The following is an 11,578-nucleotide window of genomic DNA, read 5'->3' on the forward strand; positions in this document are numbered from 1 at the left end:
GCACGAGAGAAGCGAAATTAAGAATACTAGCTGTTAAGATTTACTGCCGTGAGGAAGAAAATGCCGAAGGGCAGCTTGACACGCCTTTGTGGTGTAACAAATTAGAATGGCATTTAATGGTTGTCTTTTTAAGAGCATGATGTAATTGATTCTGATAGAAATGGACAGCTAGTGGGACTTGCATTTTCAGTGTTCCTGCAGCTGTGGTGAGAGGGTAAATTACAGTTGTTGCAAAAAGACTGGTAATGTCTACATCTGCGGAGTGGAGTTTTACTCATTCGGAGAGCCAACAAAATGATAAATTATGTAATGAACTATGTAACGTTACAGGCAGAATTGTGACTTGAAAGTGCTCGCAGAATGAAATATGGATATGATTTGGCTTTAATGTTTTGACTTTAAAGGGCTTTTTTCTTGATATATAACAATGATTTGACTTAAACATGCCTAGGATTTGGTATCAGTAACTGCTTCGTTGTATTAAAGTGGACAAAGTTTACTTTTTAGTCATTTTTGAACTCTCAGATGGGTCTCCATTGTGCTTGCTTAAACAAAAAGCATTGTTTTCTACAGTATTTTTTGTTTTTGCATTGCTAAGTTATTTATAAGTTATGGCTCAGCCTTTCAATTAATGTTCAGGACTGTCTAAGTGTTCAAAAAAACGATTTATTTAGCCAAGCATTTTTGTTCATAAATTTGCCTGAGGTAAAGGAGCTCATGGATGTAGAGCATTACAGTGAACTGGTATGTTTAGATGCTGTCTTCCCCACTCTCATTGATCACCCATTGATGTTTGTTGACGGTGAGGTGATTGGTCGCTTTGCATCCCAGTTCCCCCTCATGTCTGTGTTTCCTTCTAAACTAAATATGTTTGAACTTTTCTGTCTCTCTCTTTCTGTCTAGCTACACATGGCACTCCTGAGCTGCCAGCGATCCTGACCCTTTCTGCCAAATCAACTATTTTGTACTAGCATAACATAAGAGAACACACTGGCGAGTTCAGGAACATCAAAAAAAACTAGCAGACCACAGGAAAAGACCAGTGATAGAGGACAAGAATTATTTTGCTGAAGGAAAAACTCCTTTAAAACAGTCAAGAACAAAGGAGTTCAACCACCCAAGTGAAGTGGGTTCATAAGACCGGACTGGAGTTTGCCAAAAACATTAATAACAGTCTGTCCAGTTCTAAGAATGCTTTGAAAATATGTACCTTGAGGTCCCCTTTACCATTTTGGACCATTTTCAGAGTAATTTATGTGAAACAAATTAAGCATGCGATCTTTACTTTAATGAAATAATCACAGATGTTGGTCTATGCATGTCTATACCTTCTCTAGATAATTACTAATGAAAAAGCAAACCTTAAAAAGAAAAGTGTCATGGTAACTTATCTTCTCAAATGTATTGTACTCTGTCCTCAACAAGACACTGAGTGAATCAAAGGTAAAAGCATGACTTTGTTAAGGTATTTCGACAGATTTCTCAGCAAAGAAAACTGGGTTTAAGGGAGTCTACCCAGCTTTCACTTCCCAGTACAGTCACACACAGTCTGAAGCATTTCCAACTGTCACCCACTCACAGCCGGGTGGCCATGGTTCACCTCACCACTAAAAATTCACCCACATATCCCCCATGCCCCTGTGTGGTTTGATGTAATTCTCCACTCAAACAGTGTTTTGAAGAAAAACTGGCTCTTAAACATTTATCCATGAAGACTTAAAGAAAGAAAAAGTTCTGACATCCACTAATGCTTATCACAAATCTCACCAACACGACAACATTTTCTCTGATTTATTCGTTGAACCTGTCAGCTTTAGAGCTGTGGAGAATTTAGTTTCAAAGGTTTAAAGATTCCTGTACCATATTTTAATATGGTCTCATGAAACAACAAACAATGACAAAAGCATGAATGAAATGAAACATATATATATATATATATATATATATATATATATATATATATATATATATATATATAAATAAACTATTTACAGCACAAAATGCGGAAAATGTGCTAAAATTATAAACCTAAATATTGCATAAAAATAAAATAAAGAATGCATATGTAGCTCATAGCACATTCTATCACACCTACAATAAGCTGTGATAAACTAGCATGACAGGTTACAGACACAGATGCAGCCTGAGTCTCATGAAGGGTTAACACAGGTTGGCTTGGCAACAAACGCTCCTGTTTTTCTGTTTCTAATACCCCTTTACCCCTATATTTTCTTAATATTTTTGTTAAAGCCTTATTTAGACAGAATAATAGTACCAAACTTATATCTGTAAAGTATACACACGCATTCTTGCATCCTAAACAACTCTTAAAACTACACTTGTGACACAATAACAGTAATATTTCTAACATTTTTCAGGCTGCCATTTGGAGAAATAAGAGAATAATGAATAAACCAGTTGTTGGGTCAAAATAACCCAACCAGGTCTTCATTTGTAAATGACCCACTACATCTCATGTGACCCAACATTGTGTTTAAAGTGCCTGAAATAACCCAGAACTTAAATAACAATAAACAGATATATACCCGTTTATTCTTTGTACAAATAAAACTGTCAGCTGGTGAACTTGATCGTCTGTCTAAACAACATTTAAGCAATGTTTTTTTTTTTACTCATTTTTGTACAGTAAATATCAATAGCTCTGGTTCAGATTTTGCATGTTTGTTGTATAAAGTACTCATGTGGAAATTACCATCACTATTGTATTTCTTCGATACAACATTTTTTATGACTTAATTATATTTTAAAACTGCGTTGAGTGAAAATGTCACTTTGTGCCACCAGGCAGACATTTCATAAATGACTCTGAAATGCAACTGATTTATTTTGGCCGCTGTCGTTTTGCCATGGCGATTTACGCAGCGGTAATAGACATTCTGATTGAGTACCTACTGTATAAAACAATAAAATAACAAAAACATCTTGGTACTTAGCAGAATTCATGGCGTCATCATGGCTTTATTTGAAAAAAAAAAAAAGGCACTGGATCATTAACACCTGGATCAAATCAATAACAATCAATAATTGTCCTATATTATACACATGATTGACATTCGAATTCTTGCTTTTAACCACAAAAAAATGTTATACAACCTTATATTAAGAATAAAAAAAAGAAAAAATAGAGTTTCCAAAAATTTAGAAAAAAATTATAATAAATTGATTGGATTTTTATAATTATTATTATTATTAGTTTTATTATATTATTTTTTTTTTTTTTAATGATGTGATTAACATTAAAAAAATTATTTTCCAGCCATGTCCCAACAGGTGCAACAATTAATTTGGACCTGACAGTGGGTTTAATGATAATACCAAACCTTCAGAGCAATATGGTGATGTTTGTGTGCTGTGATTATCATTTATAATTTCAGTTATTTGTCTATTAGCAAGCCTTTAGGAGTTTAACAGTAGTTAAACGCATCGTTGTATTTATGAAGAATATTTTGTACTACTGCGTAAATTGTGAACTAAAGAATTGAACAACTGGCGCAATGCTTTTTTTTTCTTTCTTACGTTTTAATGTCTCTCTTTGTTTGTTATTTCGACGTCATTTATTCACTTTTATAATCAAAAACAAATCAACAGGTTAAAAGATTCCCCTTCTGTTTGTGCGTGCCCGTATAGCTCAGGCAATCCGCACACAATGAGATGAGACAAACTTGCAACAAAATAACACGACCTTAATGTAAAGCATTTTAAAACCACTGGAAAAAGAAAGGAAGATGAAAGTCAGCATCATTCGCATGTATAATACCGTGATGTTGGAAATGAAAATCCCGTGAAAATGGACGCGATGAACAGACAGGCAGGAAGACGCGGCGCACATCTGTAACCGCTGTAAGAATAAAGCTCAGGGAAAAACTAATAATAATTAAACAAACAAAAACAAAAACAAAAAACCGTTAATGACGCACGATCCGAACTTGAGTGCGAGCTGAGCGCGTGAGCGCTGGCGCGTAATGAGGGAAAAGGCGCTCACCTGTGCGCGCGGCTCATGCGGTGCTGTGCGGTGTGGATGTGCGCGCCTCGCACTTTTCTGCGCGCATGGAAAGGAAATGTGCGCCACGAGCTGGTGACGCTGTTTTAATCTGAGGAGGAGAAAGGTGATGATGATGATGATGATGATAAGTAAATGAGGAGGGGCGAGACGCTGAGTGAAGCCAACGCGTTAATTTGCCTTTATTCGATGGAAAGCGCTTGATTCCCCGAGGCAGCTCTGTGTCTTCCCTCTCTCTCTCTCTCGCTCTCTCGAGCTCCACCCCACCATATATGGTCAAAGGAAGTGCAGCCAGACTTGGCATGATTTGGTCTGTTGCTGTGGGGACGTCAGTCCTGCGCTCAGGCCAGATTAACCAGTGCGTGAGTAATTACATGTGCTTAACTTACTGTTCACAATTACACTACTGCATATGGCCAAAACTATCTGGACACCTGACAAAACCCACACACAGGTGCCTATGGATTTAGTCAACCCTTTGTGCTGATGTCAAACCCAGACTTTTGATTGTACAAAATAACACAATCCTGAGAGTGGAAAAATCCCCTTATAATCCCCTGCCACACTAATGCACTTATCCGAGTGTTTCACTAGCGTTTGGACACCATCAAGGTAGAAGCCATGTTTAAACCGGATGTGGGAATGACTTCCAACCGAGTTCCTGCAATGTGAAAGTCGATGACTGTGTGTACAGTTGAATATTCACAGGAAGAACACTCAAGCTTTGTGCACAGGAGCACTGATATGCTGGGACAAGTTTGGGTCTCTCAATTGCACGCTGTAATGCACAGGATAAATTCATACAAATACATTTTAGACAATTATGTGCTGCCAACTTACATTTACATTTATGGCATTTGGCAGTTTACTAAGTAGTTAGGCAGTTTGGGCACCCCCTGGTCATCTCCTCATAGAGCTTTCTCAGACCCAGGAGGGAAGACTTCTACAGGTGTCTCTTAGAGACAGATTGGGAGGGGTAAATATTTGAACTGCCATCCTCAGCTGTGTACAAATAATTTTCTATGGTATTCAAGTCATTTGAGGACATTCACAGACTGGCCTTATGTTGTTGTCGTAAAAGTTGAACCTTCAGCACAGTCTGCCTTAATTCTGACAAGTCTTTTTTTCCCTGCTGTTGAGAAACACTCTTACAGCATGATGCCTCCACCATTATTGTCACTATAAGGATGTTTTAACCTGTTCATTAGCACTACTTGGTTTTCACAAGACACCTTTTAGGTTTAAATCAACAAGTAAATTTTTTTTGTCTCATCCAAACTGGGAAAATAAAATGTAAATTAATTAAATTTTATATAAACATAAACATCCCCACAATGATCCGTTTAATGAACAATTCTGTCCAGCCAATATTTTAATGAAACGTAGAAGTCTATACCATCTCACAGATCTGATCCTTCATGCAATTATACACACAGGTGTGTGCCATTCTACATCATGTCGAATCAATTAAAGTTGCAACATGTGGACTCCAGTCAAGTACTAGAGACATAATCAAGCAAACCTGGAGTGTCGTAAACATGGGACTGGTTAATATGTCTGGTTATTTATTTATTTAATTAATTCATTTGGTAAATCATATTTCTACAGTACAAGCGTTTAAATCAAATCGAGACTTGATAAAATTTCTCATTAATGAGGTATAAAGCCGATTGACATTTACAGTCTGGTGATTAGACTCTTAGTCACAGTAAAACAGTTGCATGGATTAATGGTCTGGCACCGTGTCCAGAGTGTACCCCACCTCGTGCCCAAAGGCTCCTGGGATAGGCTCCAGGCTTCCCACAACTGTGTACAGGATAAGTGCTATAGAAAATGAGTAAATAAATAAATTCTGCACAATTAAAACTCCCAGTTTGACTTGAATCCTCTCCCCACCCCCCTGTTTCGCTCTATGTTCAGGGCTGTGCATTTCAGTGTGCCATGACTGCAAGGTACTGATGAAACTGAAATGCAATCCGGTTGAGTATTACATTCACTTCTGCTACAAAGTCAGTTACCCCCACTCCCTTCTGTGATTGCTTTTCTATCTGCCACATGGCCTTCTCCATGCACATAATTTATGACATGTCATTCAAAATATCTCTACATGTGCACCCTGATACAGCACACAAGAGAAACCATGTTGTGAGATATACTGTATATGAAAAATGGTAGCAAAAAAAACTTATGCATTGTCAGGTCAAATTGGAAACTAAATGTATCCTTCCCCTGCTTTCCAGATTTTTTTTTTTTTTTAATAAAATGGCCTTATGACCCTGTGCATATCAATGTTTAGACCACTATGACCACCCATCCACCCATCTGCAGTGCCTCTCTCTATTTTGCTGCTATAAATAGACTCAGACACATTAATTACATGGCTGCTAGAGTGTGGTGCCTCACATCTCTGAAATTAACCAATACACAGGCGTTAAACTAAATGCCCACAGTTACCAAATTGCCAGTAAACGGTTAAATGGCTTCAACTCAGCATGAATGAATGCGAGGCACCAGGTACCAAACTCTAATTGTGAACTGTCTAATGTCTAATGCCACTGTCAGTTAAAACAGAGGCATATCACATAAGTTAAAGATAATTTCCTGCTAAGTGCTGCTGAATTTTTGGATCTGACTGATGGGGGATGAGTGAGGTGTATATTAACTTTTCACAAGAAAAAAACTGTAAAGAAAGTGCTATATTATTATTTAACAAGGTAATATGTCTAAATGTTATTCTAATGCTAGTACCATTATAAGTCATTTAAATGTAAAATATGGTGTTTTTTCTCTAAGCGGTCATGTTGATTTGACAAGCTTGCTGAACTTGGAATTAAGAAAACCGTTCTGAGAACCTGAGGAGGAATTCCAAGTTGTGGGAAGCTTTTCTTCGTTTTTTTCTAGTACGAGGCCAGAATGTACAAGATACAACCTCTGGCCAAATGCAGCATTAGCCTACTAATAAATGGATTTTGAGCGTGTAGTTGTATTTAAAAAAAGATGTGTTTTGTATTGTTTCTTATGGAAAATTGTGTTTAGGATTTATGGAAGGAGTGACACTTGGACGAGGTGTCACATTGAATCAATTAGACTTCAAGACAAAGCAAATTGTGTTTTCTGGATGGTTGGTAGTTTTTGTCTTTTTACATTCAACTTGAACAAAAGAGGCTTGTCAAGGAATAAACGTTTGTAGCTGCTATAGTGTAAGTGACAACCATAGACTGTTTGAAAAGAACTGGACAAAGCCTTTGTGACATCACCCACTGGTTTTCTGAAGAGCGTAGACGCACTGGTCATCGCCATCTTTTCCGGAACTGACTCTGCCTAAGTTCCGATTCATCCATAAACGGGCAAATAGGTGAAGAAAAAAACCACATGCTGAGTCTGGCTGTTGGCTGGAACATTCCTGTTTACCTCAGTTACCACAAGCTATGTATATTTAGCTTAGCTATGGTGGCTAACATGCACCCAGGGGTAGCTCAGTGGTTAAGGCATTGGACTACGGTTTGGAAGATCCCAGGTTCAACCACCAAGTTGCCACTGTTGGGCCCTTGAGCAAGGCACTTAACCCTCAACTGCTCAGATGGTATAATGAGATAAAAAAAAAAAGTAAGTTGCTCTGGATAAGAGCAAATGCCTTAATGTAAATGTAACATTAATTTATATGCTAACATTACAATGCAACTGATTGAACACCATCATTCATAACCTACACATTGTCCTGTGTCAACTCTTACATTTATTGTGGCAAATTAAAATATTACTAAAAATTATCCCAGTTAGCTGATTAGTTAAAGTGATGAATAGCAAACAGCTATCAGTTTGACACCTACAATGCAGGTGTCACTCAAATCACCCCCGGCCCTAATTTTGCATAATTTTTTAGATAAATATCATTTTAACTAATGAGTTACATAAAAGTGGCATAGTGTTTAGCACTGTTGCCTTGCATCCCGGGGTCTGTGTGTATGGAGTTTGCATGTTCCTACCATCCTTGGTGGATTTCCTCTCACAGTCCAAAAACATGCAGATTAGGCTAATTGATGTTTCGCTACTCCGTAGTGTGTAAATTAGTGTGTGTATTTCCTGCACCCTGGCACCCTGTCATGGTGTACCCCACCATGTGTTGCCTACGACCCTGTACACAGGATAAAGCTGTTTAGATGGTGAGTGAGTGAGTAAGTGAGTGAATGAGTAAGTTGCATAAAAAAATTACTCCTACAAAGTTGTTATAAATATAAAATTTTACCATGGAGACTAAACATGCTTATTACAAAAATATACATGTTTATTCCTGTTGTGAAGATTTAACATTTTAACATGGGAGACGATGGGGTTTGAATTGTTCCACAGCATTAAATGCAATTAAACAGTTAAAAAGCCAGAAATTTAAATAGCCATGTAAAAGGGATAAAATGTAAATCGCACTGATTTAATTTCCTGATTATTTTCCTGCAACAATCCAAGTAGTTATTTTATTTACTACTACTGTATACTGTAAAAAATCTGACCTAGGGTTTACTTAAATTAAATTATGGCAACAAAGTGACACCTAACATATTTAAGTAAATTTTACTACTATAATCATGAGTAGGAAAAACAGAATAAATTATTTTAATGTAAGACAAAATATATATTAAATTGTAAATTAAATCAAGTCTTTTATTGTGTTTGATTTAATATTTACTGTCGAAAATATAATGTATTCAGCATAAATATTTTAAGCTAAATTAAATCATTTTAAGGAAAACAGTTTGACCTTTACTAAAAAAAAAAAGTGTTGATTAATTTATTTTTATTGAAGATTTGAGAGAAATTGACTAACATTAATTAAAAATGAACCTGATTTACTTTTACAGATAAATCTTCATCTGCACCTACTGTAAATATAGTTAAATTAAAAATCAAATATACTTAATAATATTGGATGTCACTTCATTGAAACAATTGTAATATTTCTAAGTTACTTAAATGCTTGTGCTGGGTTACCATAAAAACAACAGGAATAGCATTTAACATTTGTAACATTGACATTTATTTGCAGACACGATAAACATCTTTCAACATTTCTTTCAAGTGCAGCATCAGAAGCTGGTGAAATGGACATTAACTGTATACTTTATGTATCAAAAAAAGAATATACTGCCAAATATGTTTCATTAAGAGTTTTTATTTTAACATTAAAACTAGCATTATGAGACTATTACAAAGGTGGGCCATATTCATCATAAAGAAACATACAATATTCTGTTACTACACGTGTCTTATTTCATTTAATATTTTATATTGAGCTCAATTCAAAACACAAAAGGTAAATCTTTATGTTAATTACTCCCCTCTAGAGCAAACGGTTACCTGCTGCAGTTAGACACTCAGTGTCAAGGTTAGCTAATCACTCGTCATAGTGGGGGAGGGGGGGGGGAAGCTAACGCTAACACGCTGAAACACTGACTAGCCCAACTGCCTCTTTAAAGACTATTATATACTATATAAAGCACATTGTAATAAAATTCACACACGGAACTGACTACCATGCGAAGCTTGACTTTTAGCCAAATAAAAACAGAGCAGACTGAAAGGAAATAGCTTAACTGAATTTAACCACACAATAAAATTTGTATATTTCACAACTGTCTGTAAAAAAAAAAAAAATGCAACTGCTACAAAATTATTTGTATATTCATATTACTAACTAAACAAATCGAACCTTAAGAAAAATGCAGCATGTGGCACCTTGTCTGGATGTAAAAACTTGGGCGGAAATTGCAGAACCTAGTCTCGCTAAATGAGTGAAATTCACAACAACAAAAAATTATTTTGAACTGAAAAAAATTAACTTGAAATGGAATTAATAAATAATCAGCATTTGTTTAAATCAGCTTAATTTGACTCCAGAATGCAGTTAGTAAATTTTATTATGTACTTGTTACAAATATTAATTTAACAGTTGTTAATTAAGCCCAGTCCCACGTTTTACAGTGTATACGTACAACGCATTTGGAGCACATTAATTCTATACCAAAATACACACATTACAAACAAAGGATCACTACTAAAATGTTAGGGAAAAACTATTGCAACAGATAATGCCGGCTTTTATCTGTCGTTAGCGATAGTAATGTATTCATTTTTGCTGAACTCCCTTGTAAATAGATGATGAGGATGACAGCGTCATACATCTGGTGGCTCTTAAGAGGCTCTCTAAACTTCACATCCTACCTTCTGCTTTTTTATTCTCTGCTGTTTTCATATTCAAATCTGGTTGAAAAGATCAAATGGCAATATCTGTTTTAAGCTCTCTTTACTCACAATCTATACAGGCTGCATCAAAAAGATGCAAACCATTTAGTATTCATATGGCAAAATTGTCTTTGATGATCTTTTTTTTATTTATGCCCATGCTGGACACGACTCTTACTAAATTGCTTTTATTTAAGTATTAAGAGCGTCATGTCTGCTGTCTTTCAGTAGATTGTAGTCTGAGAGAGAACATTGTGTCTTATAGGTTCTTGGTTGAAATGATCTTCTTGCATATACTGTAGAATACACGGTTAAAGAAAAAAAAAACAAATAAAAGGTCTCATTATTGGCACACATCATTTGGTCAGTGGTGACTGTGCAGTCACAGTTTGGGGAGCAGCTACAGAAGGATCCTGGCTGTTATTTTGATCAGAAAATAAAAAAGGCTTATAATGGCCCTCTGCTCCGTTTCCATGGGCATCATTTACCCACCCAGCTGGTGCAAAATGCACGAACTGACTGCCTCATGGCATCTTTAAAATAACTGCTCATCTAGTTACTAGCCAGATTGCAAGAAAAGGGGACAATTTTTTATGTTCATTGGTTATTGATATAAATCTTAATAGAAGACAAAACTACTGCTTCCAAAACATACTGGGGTCGTGACTGTAATGTCGATATCATCCATGGATTGTTTTTTTTTTTTTTTAGGAAACTTGTCTACATGGCTTTATCATGAGCAGCATAATGAAAGTGCCATTTATATTAATGTACTAAATGAGAAGCTAATCATACTGAAAGACCCTAAGGAAAGAGCTATTTGGAAATACAGAATTAACCCTCATCACATCAACTTTCTTTTTATTTCTTTAAAGCCCACAGGATTAAGTAAGATGTATCACTTCAGTTTGCAAGGCAATTCTGGAAGCACTAATGATTTAATTTGCATTGCAGACCTGTAATTTGCATTGTGCCTTAATTTTGTTTAACCTGCTGTTTGAAGACGGCAATCAGCCCGAACCCTTGCACTGGAACCTCTAAATAGGCATAAGGCATATACACGAATCAACCATAACATGAACACACCAAGAGTGATTACTGTATCAATCATATACCAGTAAACTGGTGATAGGATTACAGGCATTCAAGGCTCATTCATGCCTTCGGGAAGCAAATAACAGCCTTTCTGGTCTGATCCCACCAAAAATCCAATGCAGCACAAATTACTAAAATAGGTCTATATTGGCCACGATCGAAAGGCACCAGAACACCGAGTGCACCACACAGCACTGGACATAGCAGGCACAGATCCACAGACAC

The 11,578-nt window shown here is 36.3% G+C and overlaps 1 protein-coding gene across 1 annotated transcript in view; it reads right to left on the reverse strand.

Annotated features, from left to right (window-relative positions):
- baiap3 (BAI1 associated protein 3) overlaps nucleotides 1-4,192 on the reverse strand; it is a 58,624-nt gene extending 54,432 nt beyond the window's left edge. Inside the window, exon 1 of the mRNA XM_053492525.1 lies at nucleotides 4,004-4,192. The gene's annotated coding sequence lies outside the window, so the exon portion shown is untranslated. The remainder of the gene's footprint in view (nucleotides 1-4,003) is intronic.
- Nucleotides 4,193-11,578: the final 7,386 nt, after the last annotated feature.

Source organism: Clarias gariepinus, chromosome 3 (assembly GCF_024256425.1).
Source record: "Clarias gariepinus isolate MV-2021 ecotype Netherlands chromosome 3, CGAR_prim_01v2, whole genome shotgun sequence".
In the NCBI taxonomy this organism is placed as follows: domain Eukaryota; kingdom Metazoa; phylum Chordata; class Actinopteri; order Siluriformes; family Clariidae; genus Clarias; species Clarias gariepinus.